General features: G+C 43.6%; 1 long non-coding RNA gene across 1 annotated transcript in view; it reads left to right on the top strand.

Annotated features, from left to right (window-relative positions):
- LOC309532508 overlaps positions 1–9528 on the top strand; it is a 36238-nt gene extending 26710 nt beyond the window's left edge. Inside the window, exon 3 of the long non-coding RNA XR_014219895.1 lies at positions 9008–9528. This is a non-coding gene — a long non-coding RNA (uncharacterized lncRNA). The remainder of the gene's footprint in view (positions 1–9007) is intronic.
- Positions 9529–21621: the final 12093 nt, after the last annotated feature.

Genomic DNA, 21621 nt, shown 5'->3' with positions numbered 1-21621 from the left:
GCCAAGGTTAGCCCCCGCGCTTGGGGAGGAGGGGCTAGACCGCAACCCCCTCTCCTCCCCATAGTCGGAAATGGCTTTCTCTCTCTCTCTCTGCGTTTAAGTGGCGAAACCTCCACTCTAGTAGATGATCACTGTGGCAGTTACTAATGGTGCTTTGGATGCTAAGCCTTTTGGATCCAGAAGTTGCATGCAGCTCATTAGGACCGACAGAAAGCGTTTTACCACCCCCTGAGGCGAGAAAAGAACTCCGCAAAAGTTCCGAGTTCCTGCCATGACTCGGATTTGAACCGAGGTTGCTGCGGCCACAACGCAGAGTACTAACCACTATACGATCACGGCTGGGGTGGAAAAGCTGCCTTCAAACAGCTTCTAGAAGGCAAGGCAAGATGACAGATCAGCCTATTGCATCTTGCTTAGAGCCTGTGTGGAGTAGGAAATAGAACTGCTAACCAGGCAGAATAGCTTAGTTGGCTAAAGCACCTTCCTTGTGAGCAGGAGATCCTGGGTTCAACTCCCAGTGGTGCCTCTGGCTTCCTCTTTTGAGGCAGGAGCAGAGTGCTCCCATTTTCTTGCAAGGCATACCCACCAACCCCTCCCATGTTCACAGAAACAACACATTGTTCCTGTTTGCAGTGAAAAACATAATTTGTCCTACATAGTCCCCATGCTATCTAGAGGCATATGATTTTGTATATATACACTTTTTCTCCCCCAGATATTGACTGTATGTGCAGAAGATGGGGTGCTGGTCTGCTGTGCACATGATTTCACTGGCTGCATTATTAGGGGGAGGCCGTCGTCTCCTCCATGCATTTACACTGCATTGAAGCAGCCTTCTGATGGAATAAAATCCATAGCTACATTTCTTTTTAAGGGGAGGGCAGGATTATAAATGTTTGCTTTGGGATACATGTACTGTTCTGTGTTGTATGTTCCTCCTTGTTCCTTGAACCTTCCTAAAAGCAAAATGGTAAGAAAATTGGTTTTTTAAATATACGCCCCCCCACACACCAGAGAGAGATTAATGTGGCATTCAATAGGAAGAGGCAGAGCAAATGTCTTCGAAGGCAGCCTTTTTCTGGGTTTTGCCTTTCTCATCAATACTTTTCAATCTATTTGGCTGAGAGGCATAGCTCTTCAAAGGCCCTCAGTCACCCCAACCTCACCTGAAGGGTGCAGTCTTTGTGCCGGCACCCTTGTAAATGATTTCTTTTATTTTGCTTTCCAAAGCATAATTGTTACTGAGCAGAGCCTCTCTCCTATTGCTGTAATTTGAAATGCCTCTGAAAGGGAAATTTAAGGGCTGTGGAATGTTGCATAAATATGATCACCCAGCAATCAAGCTTTTCAAATACAATGGCTTGCCTCTGATAGTTCCTGTCGCTTTGTTTCACACTTCCATAGCGCTTTAAGGCTGCATCTCCACTTCAGCACAAACCTATGTTCAGGGACTCAGGTATTATTTCCTCCCGCAATCAGACCACCTTTTTTAAAGCTGTAGGACCTTATCCATGCTGATCTTCAGTTTGAATAGTAAGGTTCCTGGACCACCATTATTTTTTTGTTATTCGTGTAATGTTCTCCCAATCACTGCCTTCCTGCACTCTGCCCCCCCCCCCCGGTCAGGATATCCTTTTCGAGTATCCTTGTTTGAGAAAATATGGTGCTATAGGAAGCTTGCTATCCACATTAAACACCAGAATGGACGAACCCATAGTCACAAGGAAGCAATGACTGCTGTGCGAATTTGTATTAATGGACAATTTTTATTTGTAAGAAAGAAAATGCAAGGCATGGTTGGCATTCAACACTAGCCCTACTCAGAGTAGACACAGCTAACTTGATTCATTAATTTCAGTGAGTCTACTCTGAGTAGAACTTTGTTTACTAGAATCCTGTATCTTTTTATCTATTTTTTATTTTTTAAAATGTGTTTTTAAAAAACAAGCAAAGCCTTTGTTGCTTTAGTAACTAGTTATCTCGTTCAGCACGGTGCTGTAAAGCTGATAGTTTTCTCCTCCCTTGTTTGATCCCTTGTACACCCACACTCATTCTGTTCTTACTCAGTAATGAGAGGATTAGTCTGCCTATGGAAAAAGGGTTCAATTTTTCTTCTTTTCAGCCAAAACAATTAACTTGCTACTCAACTGCAGCTGAGCTCTTTCGCTCTTCCAGAACAATCCTATATATAATCTTCTGAAATGTAAGTCCTGTTGAGTTCAATGGTACTTACTCCCACTCAACTAAATATAGGATTGCCACTTTAAAAGATTGATGCAATTTATATGTCCGTCACATGTATACATTGGACTGCCACTGGAGCTTAATTGGAAGCTCATGGCCAACGTGTTGCTGTCACTTGAAGTAGCTGCCCGATTTCTCTTCCTCTGCTCGCCCCACATAATATTTGGGCCATAGTATGGTGGTCCCCGGGAGGCCATTCCGGGGGATGGAGGAGAGATGGTGGAGATAAAGGAGTGGGAGATCTGACCCAATAAACGCCTTCCATGAGATTGTGCTCCTCTGATGTCAGAGAGAGCAAAAAGGATAAAAATGGGGGACAACTTACGCTAGCCCTAGGCAGTGTATTGAAAACGTGAGAAGTAACTGTAAAACAGACTAAAATAATCAGCGAGGCATTTAGATTAATTACAGGAGGACTGACTTTCAGGCTGACAGTGCTTTGTGTCTTCCAGTGGAGTTTTGTGTTCTTGTCCTGTGCTTCTGAGGAAAACTCTGCTACAAACAGTAAGAAGTGGTTTTACCGAGGTGCCACCACACAAGCAGAAAAGCACATCAGAAGTGTGTGGGCGGTAACCTCTAATATTTTGTACTTTTAAAAGGCCATATGCCAGATCAAGCAGGGCAGATAGTAGCAATCATAACTAACAGCATGGCCTATGTGCTTAGGTTAGGACAGGCGCTGAGCAGATACTGCAGCACCTCTGCTCAGAAATGAAGCCCACCAACCCTCCTCTCTCTCTCTCTTTCTCTTTCTCTTTCCTTCCATGCTACCATCCTTCCTTGGCATGGAAGTTCAAAAGCTTGCAGTACCTTCATCAAATCATAACAAAGAGGCTTGTGTCCCCTTAAAGACTAGCATCATCATTATGGCATAAGCTTTTCTGGACTACAGTCCACTTCATCAGATGCGCAAAATGTCATCCTGAGATGTGGGTGTGTACAGATGGTGATAATTGCCTCATTAACAGTGGCTATTTAACAACAGCAACAGCAGAGTTGTGCTGATATCACAATAAAAAAATTCCTTCCAGTAGCACCTTAAAGACCAATTAAGTTAGTTCTTGGTATGAGCTTTCGTGTGCATGCACACTTCTTCAGATACACTGTGTATCTGAAGAAGTGTGCATGCACACGAAAGCTCATACCAAGAACTAACTTAGTTGGTCTTTAAGGTGCTACTGGAAGGAATTTTTTTATTTTGACTATGGCAGACCAACACGGCTACCTATCTGTAGCTGATATCACAGATAGCCTGGAATTGGTAACCCAGTTAACACATGAAGTTTGATAGAATTCTATTGTGCCAATTTAATCTGCACCTGCCAACACTGAACCTCTCGATGGAATGCGAGTCAAAGGTTTCACTTTCCAGTCTCTCTCTGAAGTGCTTTTGTTCGAGGGTGGTCATTTACCGTGTGGCCTTGGGGACAGAAATAATAAAATAATTATAATTATAATAGAAACAAAACAATCATAATCAGCTGTCCTCTTCCACAATAGCACTGTAACACTGTGCTTGATGCTGTCTTCAGAAATGAAGATGGGGCACTTTCTGATGATAGTGTAACACCATTTTTTAACATTTGGTTGGAATCTTTTATTGGGGTCCTTCTGACTGCTCCTCCCCCTCCCTGTAATTTAAACAAATCAAGGTGTTATGCATCTTAGTTCTGTGTATCTCTCAATAACTCACAGGGAGGCAATTTAAGATAGATTGTTTCTTGAGGGAGTACATCTCCGAGACACCTAATTCAGATAAGATGGCCTAATATTAGAAAGTAATCCAAAAATGCATTTCATACAGGCGATGGGGAAAGCTTCTGCCTTTCCATATTCGCATAGTGAGAAAGCGCCACCAGTCCTTTTTTGATCACTTGAGATATTGTTTTGTAAACGAAACTCCTGTGAAATGCCATCCTATTAACAAATGAGAAAAAGCATGTAAAAGCAGTTGAAAGGCAAGGCAAATAATAGTGTCCAAGGGAAAAATTAATCTGAATAGTTTAAACGCAACAGAGGCACTGGGCTAGCTCCGCAGTCGATGGCAGAAGTGGCTGCCAGGGAGCCAGATGCAAGGGCAGTCGAAAACATTTTTCACCACTTGGCTTTGGGCTCCTATAATTGTCACTGGCAATGGAAAAAATCCACAGTGTGGTTAAGTATCACCACAGGATATAGAAACCGATGACTTACAAACAGAGAGCATTTTAAAAATAAGTCAGATTTGCTTAGACAGAGCTGAGCCAAAGGAGAAAAGTCAGTGCAGGTTTTCTTATGCAGGAAAATAAGGCCTGTTCTTTTAATAAGTAGCTGTTGGCCACCCTTGGACTGTCAGTATTTTGTGGGAGGGATTCAAGAGCATACCAGGAAATTTAGTTTTATGCAATTAAAGTGGATTAAATCTCTCTGGTGCCCTAGAGCATAACAAATCCACTTTTACAAGAGACAGGCATTTTGTTGTTAGAAAAGTGATGGGGAAATGCATTGAAAAGTGTGGCGTGACACATTGTCAGGGACAGCTCAAGACATTATGCTACGTGAGGTGAAGGGCAAGCTGGTGCCCTCCCCTAAGACACATACAGAAGCCAATTGGATTGGCAGTTGAATCTTACCCCAGTACTGGTGAAAGGAAAGTGTCTCCCACTGTACTTGAGGGCAGCAGGCTATGGTAGGGATACAGGGAAGGCACTCACAGCTCTGTCACCCCCCCTTCAGCTTCTGCCACCCGAGGCAGCTGCCTCAGTCTGCCTCATCATAGAGCCAGGTCTGTGAATGATTTAAGGGGGAGACATGTAAACACCCTGCAAGCAAATCAGATTATACAAGTTCCTAGCATCAGAATAAAGACAAGGCATTTCCCCAACCTGAACTTTGTCCATTTGACTTTTGAAAAAACAACAACATGCTGGCCAGTGTTCCTCCTATTTATAACTTTTTAGGAGAGAAAAAAGCCACACTTTTCATGTGGCTTTTCTCTGAAAAGTCAAAACAAAACAAAACTATGTTGTTTCTGTAATAGGGAACACTGAGAGACTCAGCAAGCCTAGCTCATTGGCTCAGTACTCCCCTCCTTCCCCACCGCAAATGCAAGACCAATGTCTCCTCCCACTCTTTCCCCTATGGATGGATTCATTCTCTGTAGGCAGTGGTAGTACCCATGGGCCCTGTATTGTTCTTGCTTAACTTTTGAAACAGGTGCTTCATGGTTACTGTGGCCAACATATATTAGGACTAGGGATGAGAAGACCTGTCAATTTTGGGTTCTCTCTGTTTCTCATTTTTCTAACCATAAGTTCACATATCCACAATCCACATCAGTTTACATCTTTCTTTTTTTTAAGTGCACAGAAAAGTCACCAGCATTTTACTGTGAATTTCTCCCAATGTACACATTTCTGCAAAGCTCCCCCCCCCACTGAATGATTTATTTTCATCAATATATGCATACTTATGCACACTTTACTCTAATATATACATATTATTTGCCTGGAGAACTGCATTGCAAAATTCAGAGAAATGTGAATTTCAAAGAACGGCTGTGTTTCTATTTCAGAAAGTGCAAATTTGCCAGTTTTACCTTTAAATGCAAAACTGAATCAAATTTCTCTCTCATCCCTAATTAGGACTCATTTGCTCAGTCCAGAGAAGTAATAGGAGCACAGTCCCTTGAATGACTATGTGGGCCTGTCTGCACGCATGAATTGCCTAGTTGCATATCAAGCTGAAAGATCAGGCCAGGCTGGATTTTTCTTAAAGTCAGCAATCCTTCCTTCAGAAGGCAGGAAAAGATAGAAATTTAGTTGTATAGGAAGGGAGCGCTGATAAAAAGTGATGTTCAAAAAAAAAAAAAGGGGGGGGGGAGTGAAAATTATTCTAATTGTATTTTTTTATACTGGTTAATAATGGGAATTTATTTTTTGCTGAAAACAACATAAAAGCTGAACCTGGCAAAAGTTTAGCTTACACCTAGTTATTTTAGAAGAGGGCAGGCTTGAAATGATTAATTACTCATCACAATTTGGTGCTTTATATATATATAGAGAGAGAGAGAGAGAGAAGGAGTATAAGTTGACTGTGAATTTAAATGTTCTGAGGACAATGGCTTGGATCCTAGGAGGAGTTAATTTAAAGAATTTGATGAAAATAAAGTTTAGAGTGTTCTTGGTTTTTTTTAAAGTGATTCCCTCTTCCTTCCCAAACGTTTTACCCGCAAAAAGCACTTGAGTCTCCCCCTCAAACTTGCAACATCACATACTTTCCAACATTCCTCAGATGAAAATGTCCTCCTTGAGCAAAGGCAGGGATTGGTGGCCTTGCCTCCAAGAAAATAGGAGCAGTCTGCTCCTGCCTTGAAAGAGGAAGCCAGAGGCACCACTGGGAGTCGAACCCAGGATCTCCTACTTACGAGGCAGTTGCTTTAGCCAGCTAAGCTATGGTGCCTGTTCAGCTCCACTTCTGCTCCCTGTTCCACATAGGCTGTGGCCCAAGACACAATGGACCTATCCTTCAGGCATCTTGCCTTGTTTTTAGAAGCTGCTTGAAGGCAGTCATGCCAGCCCAGCCGTGATTGTATAGTGGTTAGTACTCTGTGTTGTGGCTGCAGCAACCTCGGTTCAAACCCGAGTCACGGCAGGAACTCGCATATTTTTAAATTTTATTTTCCCCTCTTGGGAGAATGAAATCCAGGATTGAATTTCATCTGGTTTAGCTACAGTATATACAACCCTGTAAATCTGGCTGATTTGTGAATACAAGACAGGAGCGACGTGGTGTTGCCATCCAGGTTTGTGGCAAGTTGCTTTTGAATGTGGGTTTCACAACTGATTGAAATGCAGAACAGTCCCCTCTCTGGCTTGCTGATCTAAATGTATGATTCTGGCTCTGGATATGAAAGGTCTTGAGTTCAAAATCAAAGATGGGCTGTTTTCAGCAGCGGTGGGGGTGGGGTGGGGTCTGGATGTTCATTTAGATCCAGATTTTTCGAGGTGTGGCTACAGGTCTACTGTTCCTTACAAAGTCACCCAGAGAAATCTTTTGGCCAGCTGGTCTGTGGCAATAGACCCAGCTGCTATTGCCTCTCCTTACTGACAGAGATGTTCTCCGCTATCCTGCCCACCAAGACCTGGCCATGTAGTGAGGATATTCCAGAGGATGCATGACTATTGATTTAAATCCAAATCACAGCAGGCAGGTGGATTTATATTTTTCAGTGTGAACAGGAACGTGTTTCCGTGAGCATGGGAGGGGTTGGTAGGCAAGAAAATGGGAGCACTCTGCTCCTGCCTCAAAAGAGGAAGCCAGAGGCACCACTGGGAGTCGAACCCAGGATCGCCTGCTCACAAGGAGGGTGCTTTAGCCAACTAAGCTATTCTGCCTGGTTAGCAGTTCTATTTCCTACTCCACACAGGCTCTAAGCAAGATGCAATAGGCTGATCTGTCATCTTGCCTTGCCTTCTAGAAGCTCTTTGAAGGCAGCTTTTCCACCCCAGCCGTGATCGTATAGTGGTTAGTACTCTGCGTTGTGGCCGCAGCAACCTCGGTTCGAATCCGAGTCACGGCAGGAACTCGCAACTTTTGCGGAGTTCTTTTTCCTGCCTCAAGGAATAGACTTTGGCCAGTTAAGGCGAATCTGACCACTGCTGCTCTTGTTTCTACTCTGTAGCACCCATCCACTATCCTTTTGCAGTGTGGCTGTCTTTTCTTGAAGAATTTTGGGTTTGGAATAATCTCCCCTTTTTGCCCACTTCATGCTGCAGACCATGTGTTGCTTTTTTCTCTGTTGGATCTCATCTGATTGTAAATGTTTCCATGGATTGGTTATATGTTTTTAGGAGTTTGGTTCATTTGGCTTAATTGACATTGGCTTGTATGTTGAAACACTGGATTTAATCTACCGTAATTGGTGATGGTTTATTCTAGAATTTGGGCTCTTTGGTTGCATTGGTGTTTGGAGTGGGGCAAGAGAACACATTAAGGTCATACCATGTAACCCTGAGGAACTTCAAGGTTGCGTGCATACAAGAGTCATCACCTACAGCTACAGGCTGGCAGGGGGCAGGTGTTCTGGGTTGTCCGCAGGGATGAGCAGGTACACTAAGATGAACACAGTGTACATCTCCTCCCCCACATACATAAGACTTACCTGGGGGGGGGAGAAAGTAATGCAGTCCTTGGTTAGGAAACAGGTGTGATGACATACCCAGGGGATGTGAGTGGGTTGCTTCCCCCTTATACGATGAACAAACTCACCTGCCCTTCATCCAATATGTAGGCTCTCAAGTCTTCTTCAGGGGTGTGAGCACAAATGCACGGGATGTTTCTTTTGCACAGCACGCAAGCAGGCATCTGCATGGTCCTTCTGCAGCCATAGGGTGGCTGCACTGAGCACTGGCAACCCAAAGGAAAGCACTGCGTTCTGCCTCAAAACAAATAAACAGAGGCACCACTGGGACTCAAACCCAGGGTCTCCTGCTTCCTAGGCTTTAGCCAGCTAAGCTATTGGGTCCTGCTCAGCATCTCTTTCGATCCCTGCTTGCCACACAAGCTTTGAGCAAGCAACTTACAGACTGACATTTCAGCTATCTGCTTTCAGAAGACCCAGCTGCTTGAAGAGGGTCATGCCAGCCCAGCCATGATCGTACAGTGGTTAGTACTCTGCACCGGGACTGCAGTAACCTCGGTTCGAATCCGAGTCATGGCAGGAACAAGCAACTTTTTTTTAATATTTCTTTTCACACTTTTCTTTTCCCATTACAGAAAGGAGGAAAAGGCCTTCTGCAAACCACATTGAGATGTACCTCAACAGCCAGGGCCACACGTCGGGAACAAACCCAGACTCAGACTTCAGTCACCATAGCTTCAGTACTTAATCCTGCAAACCTGCAAGCCCCCCTCCCCAAAACTGGTTGTGCATCAGTCGCAGCAAATGGCCAGATGTTCATTTTTCACTACCCATATGGTCTTTTCAGAGGCACAGGAAAGAGGTGGTGGGCTTACCTTACAAGAAAATGGGAGTTTCCTGGGTCTGCTTCAAAAGAGGAAGCCAGAGGCACTACTGGGAGTCGAACTCAAGACCTCCTGTTTACAAGGCAGGTGCTTTAGCCAGCTAAGCTATGGTGCCTGTTCAGCTTCTTTTCTACTCACTGTTCCACACAGGCTCCGGCCAAGACACAATAGACGTATCCTTCAGCCATCTTTCCTTGTTTTCTGAAGCTTCTTGAAGGCAGCTGTTCCACGCCAGCCGTGATCGTATAGTGGTTAGTACTCTGTGTTGTGGCCGCAGCAACCTCGGTTCGAACCTGAGTCACGGCAGGAACTCACAACTTTTATTGATTTCTTTTCTCACCACAGAGAGTGGCAAAAGGCCCTCAGGAAACCCCACCCAGCTGTACCCACCTGCTGGGCCCAAAAGGGTTAGCACCCATGGCATCACAAGGGTTAGCACATCATGGCAACACAGTTTAATGGATTTCTTTTCCCACTTCAGGGAATTGTAAAATATCCTTTGTTAGCCACAATGAGCTGCACTCTACTGCTAGGCCCAAAAGGGATGGTTTCTAAGGCACCAGCTTCAATCACACCCCTAGAATCTTCTGTCTACTAAACAGGCACCTTGGCCAGCAAAACTAGAATACTGAAGCCTGGCTTATTTGCTAATGGCAGATAGCTTTGAAGTGGTGCTGCCAAATAGGTTTGTGGCAAGTTCCTTTTTGAATGTGGGTGTCACAACTGTTTGAAATGCAGAACTGATCCATATCTGGCTTGTTAATCTAGCAGTGGTTCTCATACCTGTGGGTCCCCAGATGTTGTTGGACTACAACTCCCATCATCCCCGAGCTCTGGCTTTGCTAGCTAGGGGTGATGGGAGCTGTAGTTCAACAACATCTGGGGACCTACAGGTTGAGAAAGGCTGATCTAGAGCAGGGGTCTGCAACCTTTAAGACGAAAAGAGCCACTTGGACCCGTTTCCAAAGAAATCAACAACTGGGAGCCGCAAAACCATTGCGACATTTAAAACAAATATAACACTGCATACGTGTATATACCTTAATGCTATATATACAGGATCGTAACGCACGCACCGCCCCCATGCGACATCACAGCCAGTACAGCGCCCGCCACAGTGGGGAGTGTCGGGGCGCACAATGCGCCTCCTCCCCTCGCTAGTATCCGCCCCGGAGCCGTGGCAAAGGTGTAAAAGAGCCGCGGGTTGCAGACCCCTGATCTAGAGGCATGACTCTGGCTCAGGATGCGAAAGATTCAGCCAGCTTACTTACAGTGCCCCCCCCACTGTAAGCCTGGTCCACTTGCTACCTGAAGGCAGGGATAAAGCAGCACATCTCTAACATCTGCTCCTTTTTGCCAGGAAAGCCTGGTGGCAAGTTCTCTTGAACAAGGGCAACACGATGACCCTAAATGCAGAGGAATCTCCTGACTTTCTTGTTGGTCTAGATGTATGATTCTTGCTTAGGATGTGGCAGATCCCAGGTTCAAATTTTATTTTTGTTGGGATGGGTAAAACTTCTGCTTTTCCTCCACAAAGAAAGTGAGTAACATCAAATGTCCATCATGGCCTGTTGGAGTTTTTGTCTTCTTGCTTCAATGAGGAGCAAAATATGCTCTGTGAGCTCTGCTGAGCCACACTCATACGGATAGGGGGCAAAATACTAAATACCTGAGGCACCACTGGGAGTTGAACCCAGGATCTCCTGTTTACTAGACAGGTGCTTTAGCCAGCTTAGCCATGGTGCCCGATGCTGCATGCCTGGCCCAATCACTTCCAGGTAGCAGGAGATGAGCATTGTGTAAACATCATGCACTTCCTTAAAGTCCCTGGGATAGACATATCATGATTCTATGTCTGGTCATCAGTCCTGGAGCTCTTGCTTTCCAGCTGCTCCTGGAGGCTAGTACTTGTTCTTAAAAGAGAAACAAGGTCAGGCTTTGAAGCATCTCATGGAATTTGGTGGCAGTGTAGATCCAAAGCAGACCACATTCTGGCTTAAATTTTAGTTCAGAAGGTGGACTAATGTGAATCTGCTTTGGAACAGACAAATATATTGTGCATCTTCCTAATGCTGCAGGGTCCCTTTTTGTGTTTGTGTTTGTGTGGGGAGAAGAGATACTACCCACACCAGGCTGAACATTTTATCCACACATGTGCATTCTGACATCACCAGGCATCTCTGGAAAATTCAAGCCTGTCTGTCATTAGTATGTGTGGCATTTTGGCCTCATGCTAAGCACCCTTCTGTTTTCAATCTGCTGCTGTACGGAGTCTGTGCCCATTGTTGCTTGGGTGGATGTAATGAAAGCATAAATATTTTAGACCAAGGATGGAGGAAGCTGTGGCCCTCCAAACAGTGCTTGACTCTTCAGTCCTATTCCCATTCAGGGCACTCACAGACTGACTAATTCAGGGTTAACCAACCCAGTGCCCTGCATGTGTAGTTGGACTCCAACTCCCATAATCCAAAGCTAGCAGTGTGGCCAAAGGTAAGGGTTGATGGGAGTTGCGGAGGGTCACAAAAAAAGATGCAGGGGTTGGGAGAGATCTTTATCTTCCAAAGATCTTCACTGCTGCTGCTAATGAGGGGAGACAATCCTGGGCAAGATTATTTATTTATATCCCATCCTTTCTTGCCAAGGAGCCCAGGGTAGCAAACAGAAGTGGGTCTGGCATCTTTGGTATACAGCATTAGGTGAATGCTGAAGTCAAAATTCTTTACCCTGGCCTTTGACACCTGAGATGTGTGCTTTCAAGGCCCAGCCTATTCCTGTGAATGCAATCTATTTTAATTCTAAATTCTAAATTGTTATACCCACACTGCGACTTGCTGGTGAAGGAGAATGATTTTTAAAAAATACTACAACTATTACTACTATACATGGACTAACATGTCTGATCTGGTGGAAGGCCATGACCTATGCTCCATTTTTTACTTATTTCTGCCATGTATTCACTGCAATTCCTTACATATTAAAAAAACACATGTAGCACAGAATGTTAATGGCATTTTTCGGGTTAGCAAATGTCCTATCTAGAGTTCTGATGGCAAGAATGCTTCGCATCATTATCATCTTCATGATAGTCCTGGTTGCTAATGGCAGAAAAGTGGGGTAGGCTATTGCGGCCCTTCAGCATGCAAACGCAACACAATCTTTCCCTCGTTAATGTTTAAGGCATCATTTTCCTTTCATCTGTGCTGGAGGAATAAAAAAGAAAAACAAAAACAAAAAGCCAAGGAAATTAAATCATTAAAACCCCCATTTAGTTGTCACAAGGGACCATAAACACAATTTTTCACTGTTCCTGTGCAGTATGAAATCATGGAGAAGACTCAACTGGGCAACAGGAACATGCTGTTCTTCTCGTCATGTTATTTCGGAAAATAAAATGCAAACATGTTTGGAGTTTCTCTCTTGATCATCACTTCTTAATTTATTTGACATTGGCTCATAAATAAGACGGGAAACAGCTGCTCAGGAAGCTAGCAGTGACATTGGTCATAATGGCTGTAATTTTAAACTTCAAGTCGATTGAACTCATAATGTCATTGGTTCCAGTGAGATCCGCCTACTTCGTCACCTCTGTCTAGCATGCTTCTTTCGTAAGTAACACCAAAATACATTAAGCATGGTCCAAAGGAAAAACAACCCAAGAAATTCCACAATTCAGCTAGAGCAGTTATCTCTGCATCCATCTCTGACCTTCCTCCTCAAAAGCAGGCATGGGGAACCTGCAGGGGCAGGAAGAGGTGAGGCTGTATTGCTTATCTGGTTTCCCAACACCCAATGTTCCCAATATGAATCCAAAGCAATCCCATAGGCAAGATACTTTCATATATGGGACACATTTGGCTTGCTTTAAATTTGAAATGTGAGTCATAAAACACACCCAGTTTGGAGAAAACAGGGCAACTCAGTAGTGGTAGGAAGGTTCATTCTTTAATTTTTCTTCTTTTAAAGTACCAGGGCTAATCTGAAAGTGTGATGAGCAATTACATTCACCTCTCTGAAAATTTGCACTTACATAAAATCCATACTAATCCAAATGGTGGCACAAATTGTGAATATGGAGGAAGGAACTTGTCCACTCCTAATGTGAAACATAAAACGGGTCCTTCTATGTCAGACCCATTTTATATCTATTCCTGTATCCTGTCTCTAGAGGCAACAGAGGCTTTTTTGAGTAGTCTGCACAGAACCACTGAGCTATTATGGATTTAAGCTGTCAATAATCATTCACTTCTGGCTTCCTGTAATAAGACATCTAGGGATGTATACTCTGACAAGTTTGGCTAATAGCCAGTGGTGGATTTGGAACCCTCAGCTTTAATGGAAACCTGTGCTTCGTATATAGAGACTGCTTCTTCCACTACATTTGGCACTCAGGAACAGGTGCAAAATACAGGCACAACACTTATGAAGATGATAATGTCTTTTGCATTTAATAGTTCCCAGAGGGGTAGCCATCTCTGTCAGCTGCAGCGAAGGCAAGAGTCTTGCAAGTCCCAATCTGTGCTCTGGTGCGGTTGAGGATACAGCAGAGGTGTACCTCCACCAGGCTGTGCTGGCAGAGGGATTTTGCCGCCATGGAGGCCCTTGGTGCACTTGCTGAAAGTATGGCGAAGCACATGTTACAACCGCCAGTATTCTGGCCGCATATGGCAGCATAAGACCCCCAAATGGGGCATGTTACTCATCTCCATACAGCTCATGGTTGGAACTATGGAACTTGCTCCCACAGGAGGCAGTGATGGCCACCAAGCTAGATGGCTTTAAAAGAGGACTGGGCAAATTCATGGAGAAGATGACCACTGATGGCCTACTAGGCATGATGGACACACTCTTCTTCTGCAGACGGATGCAGTAATGCTTCTGAAAACCAGTTGCTGGAAACCACAGGATGAGAACTGCTCAGATCCTGCTTCTGGGTTTCCCACAGGGAACTGGTTGGCCACTGAAAGAACAGGATGATGGACTAGATAGGCCATTGGCCTCACCCAGCAGGCTCTTCTTAGGTTTTTGATATTCCACTGATGAGTGCCTTTTGCTTTTATTATTTATTCAGCCCACTTTGCATGTTTCCTCTTCAGAAAGGCAGGCTCAATCTCTTGATGGAAAAAAAAGCCAACAAAGAACTAATCTCAAGATTTCAGGGGTGCATTAATGCAAATTAAACATATTTAGATTACACTTTTCTGTTATTAAACTGTAACATTACACGGAAAAGGAGATTCCAAAACCAAAGCTTCTTGGTTTCATGTAACTCTGTTGTGCAGCAAAGCCAGCTTCCTTTATGTGTGGGTTTACAGTGCATATATAAATCAACAACATTAACTAATGAGAGATACACACCCAGTTTCACTGCAGGGATACTACAATTAATCATACTAACATATGCAGACTACTTAGTGTGTCAGCTATAATGCATTACTTCTTTGAGATGTCATGGCATATGTTCTATTTATTCTTCCACTACAGTAACTGTATCATGTTTTTCCCTACTACATTTAAGTGAGATAACTGTCAGTTTAAGATGTCCGGAATAGTGTTGGCTAAACAGAAGAAAATAAATATATGGATGACAAAAGCAAATGAACGATGCACCCAGAATAAACTGAACAACAACTGAGGCATGTTGACAGGAAACAAAAAGAGAAATTTTTCATTCTCTAGAGATCATAAGAAGAGACTTGCTGGACCAGACCAAAGACCCAGATACACCAGCACCCTGTTCTTACAGTGGTCAATGAGATGCCCATGGGAAGCCATTGGGAAGCCCCAAACATGACTTGAGTGCAAAAGCACTCTCCTTGCTTGTGATTCTCAGCAACTGGTATTCCGTGCATATTGCCTCTGACTGTGGACATAGAAATAGGCGTACTCTCTATGAATTTGTCTAATCCTCTTCTACAGTCATCCAAGTTGATGGTCATCACTGCAGATCATGGGTGTGAATTCCATAGTTCAATTATGTGGTGCATGAAGAAATAATTTCTGTTGTCTGTCTTGAATCTCCCAACATTCATTGGGTGGCTCTGGATTCTAGAAATACAAGAGACCCTCCCTATCCACTTTCTCCACACCAAACCACTATCATGTTCCCCATTTTTCTAATCTAGGTAAAGGTAAAGGGACCCCTGACCATTAGGTTCAGTCGTAACTGACTCTGGGGTTGCAGCGCTCATCTCGCTTTATTGGCTGAGGGAGCCAGCGTACAGCTTCCAGGTCATGTGGCCAGCATGACTAAGCTGCTTCTGGTGAACCAGAGCAGCGCACGGAAACGCCGTTTACCTTCCCGCCACAGTGGTACCTATTTATCTACTTGCACTTGGACGTGCTTTCAAACTGCTAGGTGGGCAGGAGCAGAGACCGGGAACGGGAGATCACCTCGTCGTGGGGATTTGAACCGCCAACCTTCTGATCGGCAAGTCCTAGGCTCTGTGGTTTAACCCACAGTGCCACCCGCTTCCCTTTTTCTAATCTAGAATGCCCCAAATGTTGTTACTAATAGAAAAGGTATGGGGAATCTGTGCCCTCCACATGTTCTTCAACTCCACATTCCATCAGCCCTAGCCAGCATGGCAAATGACCAAGGATGTCCAAGAACATCTGGAGGGCACAGGTTTTGCCCCTCTGCTCTAAAGAAATATGGATGATCCAGTTCTTTATTTCTGCCTTATAAATTTCACAACTTTCTTTGCTGGATTTTTTGGTTGACATTCTTGATCTTATTGGCTTCCGAAGCTGTAACATTTCTCAGAAGAATAAATGTGGAAGATCTATCTTAATGCTCTATGTTAAGGGTGAGCTGGCTGAACGGCATTCTGCCAACATAACGGGAAATCAGGGGCAGCACGTTCTACAGCTCATAGTTCAAGAATAGCCCTACAGATTGATTTGAAACTCGGCAGGGTAAGAAACAGACATTTGTGCGTGGTCCAGGCCAAATCTGGGTTAGAAAGGTTACTAAATGGCTTATATCAAATGAGTTAAACATTGGATGAGTTACTCTGGCATTTTCACACGTATTTTGTCTTTTATTTCCATAAGCTTTGCTTAGGTTGGACTTTCTGTGAAGATTCCTCCATTTGTACTGAGCATTTTGGGAGATGGTTTGTCATGATAGGTCAAGGGGAACGCTTAGTATTTGCCATTATTTAGTGGTAGTGCAACCTACTTGTAGTTTTTACTAAAATGGCATTTCCCCCAATGAATGTTAAACTATGGAGGAAATTCACACACATGCTCAGTATGAACCAGTGTTGCTTAGTAGCAACAGCTTTAAGGCAGTCCACCTCCTGGCTGAACTGTTGTCTTTCGGTGGGACCTGATGCCTACATTAGCAACTTCTTCATAGTTCAGAGATCTTCAGAAGGGTGGTACAGAGAAGGGAGTTCTCCATTTGCTGTCTTGGAGCTGGATGGATGTCCATAATTTGCCTGTACCCTGAAATAGACTCTCAGAGTCTATGCAACTAAAGTTACTCAACTGGCAACCAGTGTCATTCACATCACAGCAGTCAAGGCTGGTTCATTGGGGGCAAGTAGGGCCTTCAGTTTGCCTTCAGTCAGTCCCCCACCTGCCCTGCCTTCTTACTTACAACTAGCCCAGGGGCTGATACTGTCAGCTTCCTCCTCTTGAGAAAAATGTATTAAAACTACCAGACAGATTCAGGATATATATGGATCATGGCCAACATCATGTGTACACAGCTTCTCAAACCAACAGCTGAGTTTTAGAAGAGGCATATTTTAAGAAAACGAGAACCCATCTATTTGGAGGGAACATAGGAGGCAGAAGGAATATATTTGAGAAGAAATTAGAAAGGTCTAGGCTAGCACAGTATGGTTTGTGTATATCTATAATGAACCTTCACCACCCTACAAGGTTTGTGACAAACAGCTCTTATCCATCATAACATTGGCTGTGTTTGGAAATAATTTCAGGGGAAGTACTCTTCTGAATTAGCTAAACGAGGCAAGGTTTGCTAGATGAGCAATTATTTTCACACAAACAAATTAAGCAGTGTGTCTGGATGACTGAGATTGAGATGAACCTCAGCTGGCCACAATTAGTCACCTACTTGCTGTTGACACATAGTTTACAATAATTGGCTGCCTATTCCAGAGAACTGATGTATACAATTAAGAGAAAAGCAGCATCTAGTCCTTTAAGTATGATGGCAAGCAGATATTTCCTTTGCAGAAGAAATATAGGCAAGTAAAGGATTCCACTACAGACTTCCTGGTATATGTTTTCAAGGGGTTTTAATATAATCTGGTATTTATTCTCATTAAACCTAGGCATATTTAAGCTCATACAGTGGTGCCTCGCAAGACGAAAAGAATCCGTTCTGTAATTCTCTTCATCTAGCGGTTTTTTCGTCTTGCGAAGCAAGCCCATTCACGGATTATCGGATTAGCGCTATTAGCGGCTTTTAGCGTCTTATCGGATCAGCTGATAAGCGGTTTAGCAGATTAGAAAAAGGGGGGGAGGAAAAAACCCCGCAGGAACTCGCAAGACATTGTCGTCTTGCGAAGCAAGCCCATAGGAGATTCGTTTTGCGAAGCACCTCCAAAATGGAAAACTCTTTCGTCTAGTGAGTTTTCCGTCTTGCGAGGCATTCGTCTTGCAGGGCACCACTGTATATCATAAATGGAAAATGTCATTTAAACAATTTCAGATTTGTTTCAATACATCCATTTTACAGGTACTCGAGCCCTTGGTGGCTGCTTTAGGTTCTGCATGATCCTAGGGTACTTCCATACTACTTTGAAATTGCTGCACTCCATTCATTTACTTTCTGGGGCCATCTACATGATGCCATTAACTTTCCCCCCCTTTTCCTATGATTCCCCCATGCTTCTTCCATATCCTTTTCAATAAGACTTGCATATTGGGCTGTTTAAACCCAGTGCCAAGGGACACAGGTGGCGCTGTGGGTTAAACCACAGAGCCTAGGGCTTGCCAATCAGAAGGTCAGCGGTTCAAATCCCCGCAATGGGGTGAGCTCCTGTTGCTCGGTCCCAGCTCCTGCCAACCTAGCAGTTCGAAAGCACATCAAAGTGCAAGTAGATAAATAGGTACCGCTCCGGCGGGAAGGTAAACGGCGTTTCCGTGCGCTGCTCTGGTTCGCCAGAAGCGGCTTAGTCATGCTGGCCACATGACCCGGAAGCTGTACGTTGGCTCCCTTGGCCAATAAAGCGAGATGAGCGCCGCAACCCCAGAGTCGGCCACAACTGGACCTAATGGTCAGGGGTCACTATACCTTTACCTTAAACCCAGTGCCAAATTCTGTGCCCTGCTGCTTTCCAGTGGGACAGGTATCTCCCTAGCAAGCTCTGTTATTTTGACCAATAGATGGGGGGGGGGCAGCTGAACACCCACATCAGGTGCAGCTTAAATATGGACAGGGTTGTTTGGTGATACCTCTTTCCCTAGCTATTGATCATTCCACATGGTGCATTGGAATAAGATGCCTTATTCCAAGCCAGGTCATTGGTCTGCCTAGCTCAGTGCACTGATTGGTAGCAGTCCTCCAGCGCCTTAGATGGGAGCCTTTTCCAACCCCACCTTGTGATACTGGAGATTGAACCTGGGACTTTTTGCATGTACTGTACTGCTGAGCCATGTAAATGTGTACAAATCTAAATTGCTCCTTTCCTAATACTGAAATTGACTTGAACATATATTACAAAAATAAGACACACACACGCATAGCTAGCCAAGTGAGAAAAAATAACCCAGTCAGGCTGCTTGAAAACCAGTCGGTCAGTAATGTTGCTTTTGATAAGTATGAGGATTAGGTGGAAGCTGTTTAGAGTTTACTGCTTACTGAAATTGCTCGTTAGAAGCAGCAAGGTTTGTATCTGACTTAGCAAAAACATGCAGTATGCACTTCTGTTTTTAGTGCATCAAGAAAACTGGATACAGCAGATTTTTCTAATGAATGCATAAACTGTTGGCCAGCAAGATGGTGCTGTGAGAAGAATATTTGATGACAGTAAGGCTGCCTCATTTGAATGCAATGAACATCACCCGTGTTACCATGTAGCTAAAGAGAACAGTGAACTGTGGATCAGTTGATACTGCCAGATGTCTCTGCTGTTATTTTGGGTGACCCTATTAGCCAGTTTGGCTGGGTTTTAGTTTGATTAACGTAAAGAATGAGGTTGATAAGAGTAATTTTTAAAATCACACTAGAGCTAATCTTGAGATAATGCAGAATGCCCTTCAATTAATATTTGGCAATCAAATCAGGAAGTGAACATGAATCAGAATGAGTTTTTGAGAACCTGGAAATGAATTGTATTTTCCTCACTGCAACATGATAATGTTCCTAGGTTATGATTTGTCACCTTTCTGTTTTAAAAAACCGTGGAACTGTAGACTGTGTCATAGCAGATGCAGAGTTCCTTTCAAAGTACAGTAGACAAGCCTGAAACTACCTAAGGCAGGCTTCCTCAACCTCTGCCCTCCAGATGTTTTGAGACTACAATTCCCATCATCCCTGATCACTGGTCCTGCTACCTAGGGATCTTGGGAGTTGTAGGCCAAAAACATCTGGAGGGCCAAGGTTGAGGAAACCTGACCTAAGGCAAAGTGTCCTTTAATATGAACAGTCCCTTTCCTTAGTGAAGAGAATGTTCCTCCATCTGGCTAAGATTATTCAACTGTCTAAGGTTGCAGTCACATTAACTGCTTAAAATGCAGCAATGTCATTTCCCCCTGCTGCATTTCATGCCACCTTTGCACGCTGTTCTTCACATCAGAATTGAAGCAGGGATGTCTTCACCTGACTCCCACAACCTTTTTGGTCCTCTCCTGCAACCCCCTTCAGAGCTCCAACTCATGAAGCTGTCATTTGCACATGCAAACTCATCTGTGCATGTCACTAAAATGGCACATCTCCCATGGCAATGCACTGCACCTATGATAGCCGTTACTGCGCTTGCAAAAGTGTACTATTTTGCAAAGGCAGCTGCTGTTCCCAAGTGACTCCTTAGTACACACACGTGCATTATGACAGTAAATACGTATACAGCTGGATTTTTAATGGCCTTTTTAGTTCCACAGTTCTGGCAACCAAACAAGAACGTGAAATCCTGGCCTGTAAAAATTATTTCTGGATGGAAACCCTATCCCAGATGGTCCAGACAAGAGAGAGCTCTGAACAGCTTCATGACCTGTCATTCATGAAACATGCAGTTTAAAAGGGCTACATTTGCTTTAGATTTGTGTAGCAAGCTTAATTCCTTGCTGCTCCAAAAGCATTGTGCAAAGTGTTTACTCAATATGGATATTGTGAAATGGATCATGACAGCCCCTGCATTGTATCACACTGGCAATTCTTTGGTTTTAAGTTCTTTTACCCTGTGAATTCCCTGCTTTAAATTATTATTTATTAGTAACTTTATATGTTGCCTTATACCTGAAGGTCTTATGGTGACTTTCTTCAGTAATTTGGTGTTTCCCTCCACAATTTCCTTTTGGAAGTTTGAGATAGTGTAGCTGAACTCCCTTTTGTTATCTTCTTTAAACTGCTCATTAATTTGTCTGTGATGGAACCAACTTTCAAATTTTCATAACTTTTTAATTTCAAACCTTTCTCTTCTTCTATTAACAAATCTCTATATGTTGGCCAGTTTCCTTTTTTATTCAACGGTTTCATTGTTATTGCCTCAACTGGCGACAACCACCATGGTATTTTAGGTTCTAAGAAATCTTTGTATTTATTCCATACCTTTATCAATGCTTTCCTTATTATATGATTATGAAACCTTTTATGTTTTTTATCTTTCTCATAGCATAAATACACATGCCAGCCAAATTTGTTATCATGTCCTAAATCGAGGATTTCTTCTCTTTCTAATTTTATCCAATCCTTCAACCAAACAATGCATGCTGCCTCACCATGTTGAAGAACATTCTTCCAGCAGAGATTCGGCAGGCATAGACTCTCCCCCCCCCCGCCTACAGGCTTATGCAGTTGTCTAAAATGCCCCTAGAGTAGCCAGTAATTTTAATGATCATTTTGAATTGTTTTTAATATTTTTATATTACTGCACACTGCCCTGCTGTTTTATGAGAGGGTGGAAAATAAATACTTTAATGAAGAAAAATAAATAAAGGAATAAAGAATGCTTAAATTTTCACACTTTTCTCTTAGCTTCTAGTGTTAGAGCGAGCAAAGGGTTTCAAAACTAAAATGCACCTGAAGTGTCAAGAGTCTGGAGAGTTAAGGCAGGAGAGGATTCAAAAACCCTTGGCCACACAACCCTGAATGTAAAAGTTAGAACCTACCCCACTCCACCATCTCTTGCTCTGAACATGAACACATGGTGAAACATGTGTGGCTTACTCTCACCA

Source organism: Podarcis vaucheri, assembly GCF_965113315.1.
Source record: "Podarcis vaucheri genome assembly, chromosome: 5".
Lineage (NCBI taxonomy): Eukaryota > Metazoa > Chordata > Lepidosauria > Squamata > Lacertidae > Podarcis > Podarcis vaucheri.
Note: the sequence above shows the minus strand (reverse complement) of the source record. Positions and strands in the feature narration are given on the sequence as shown.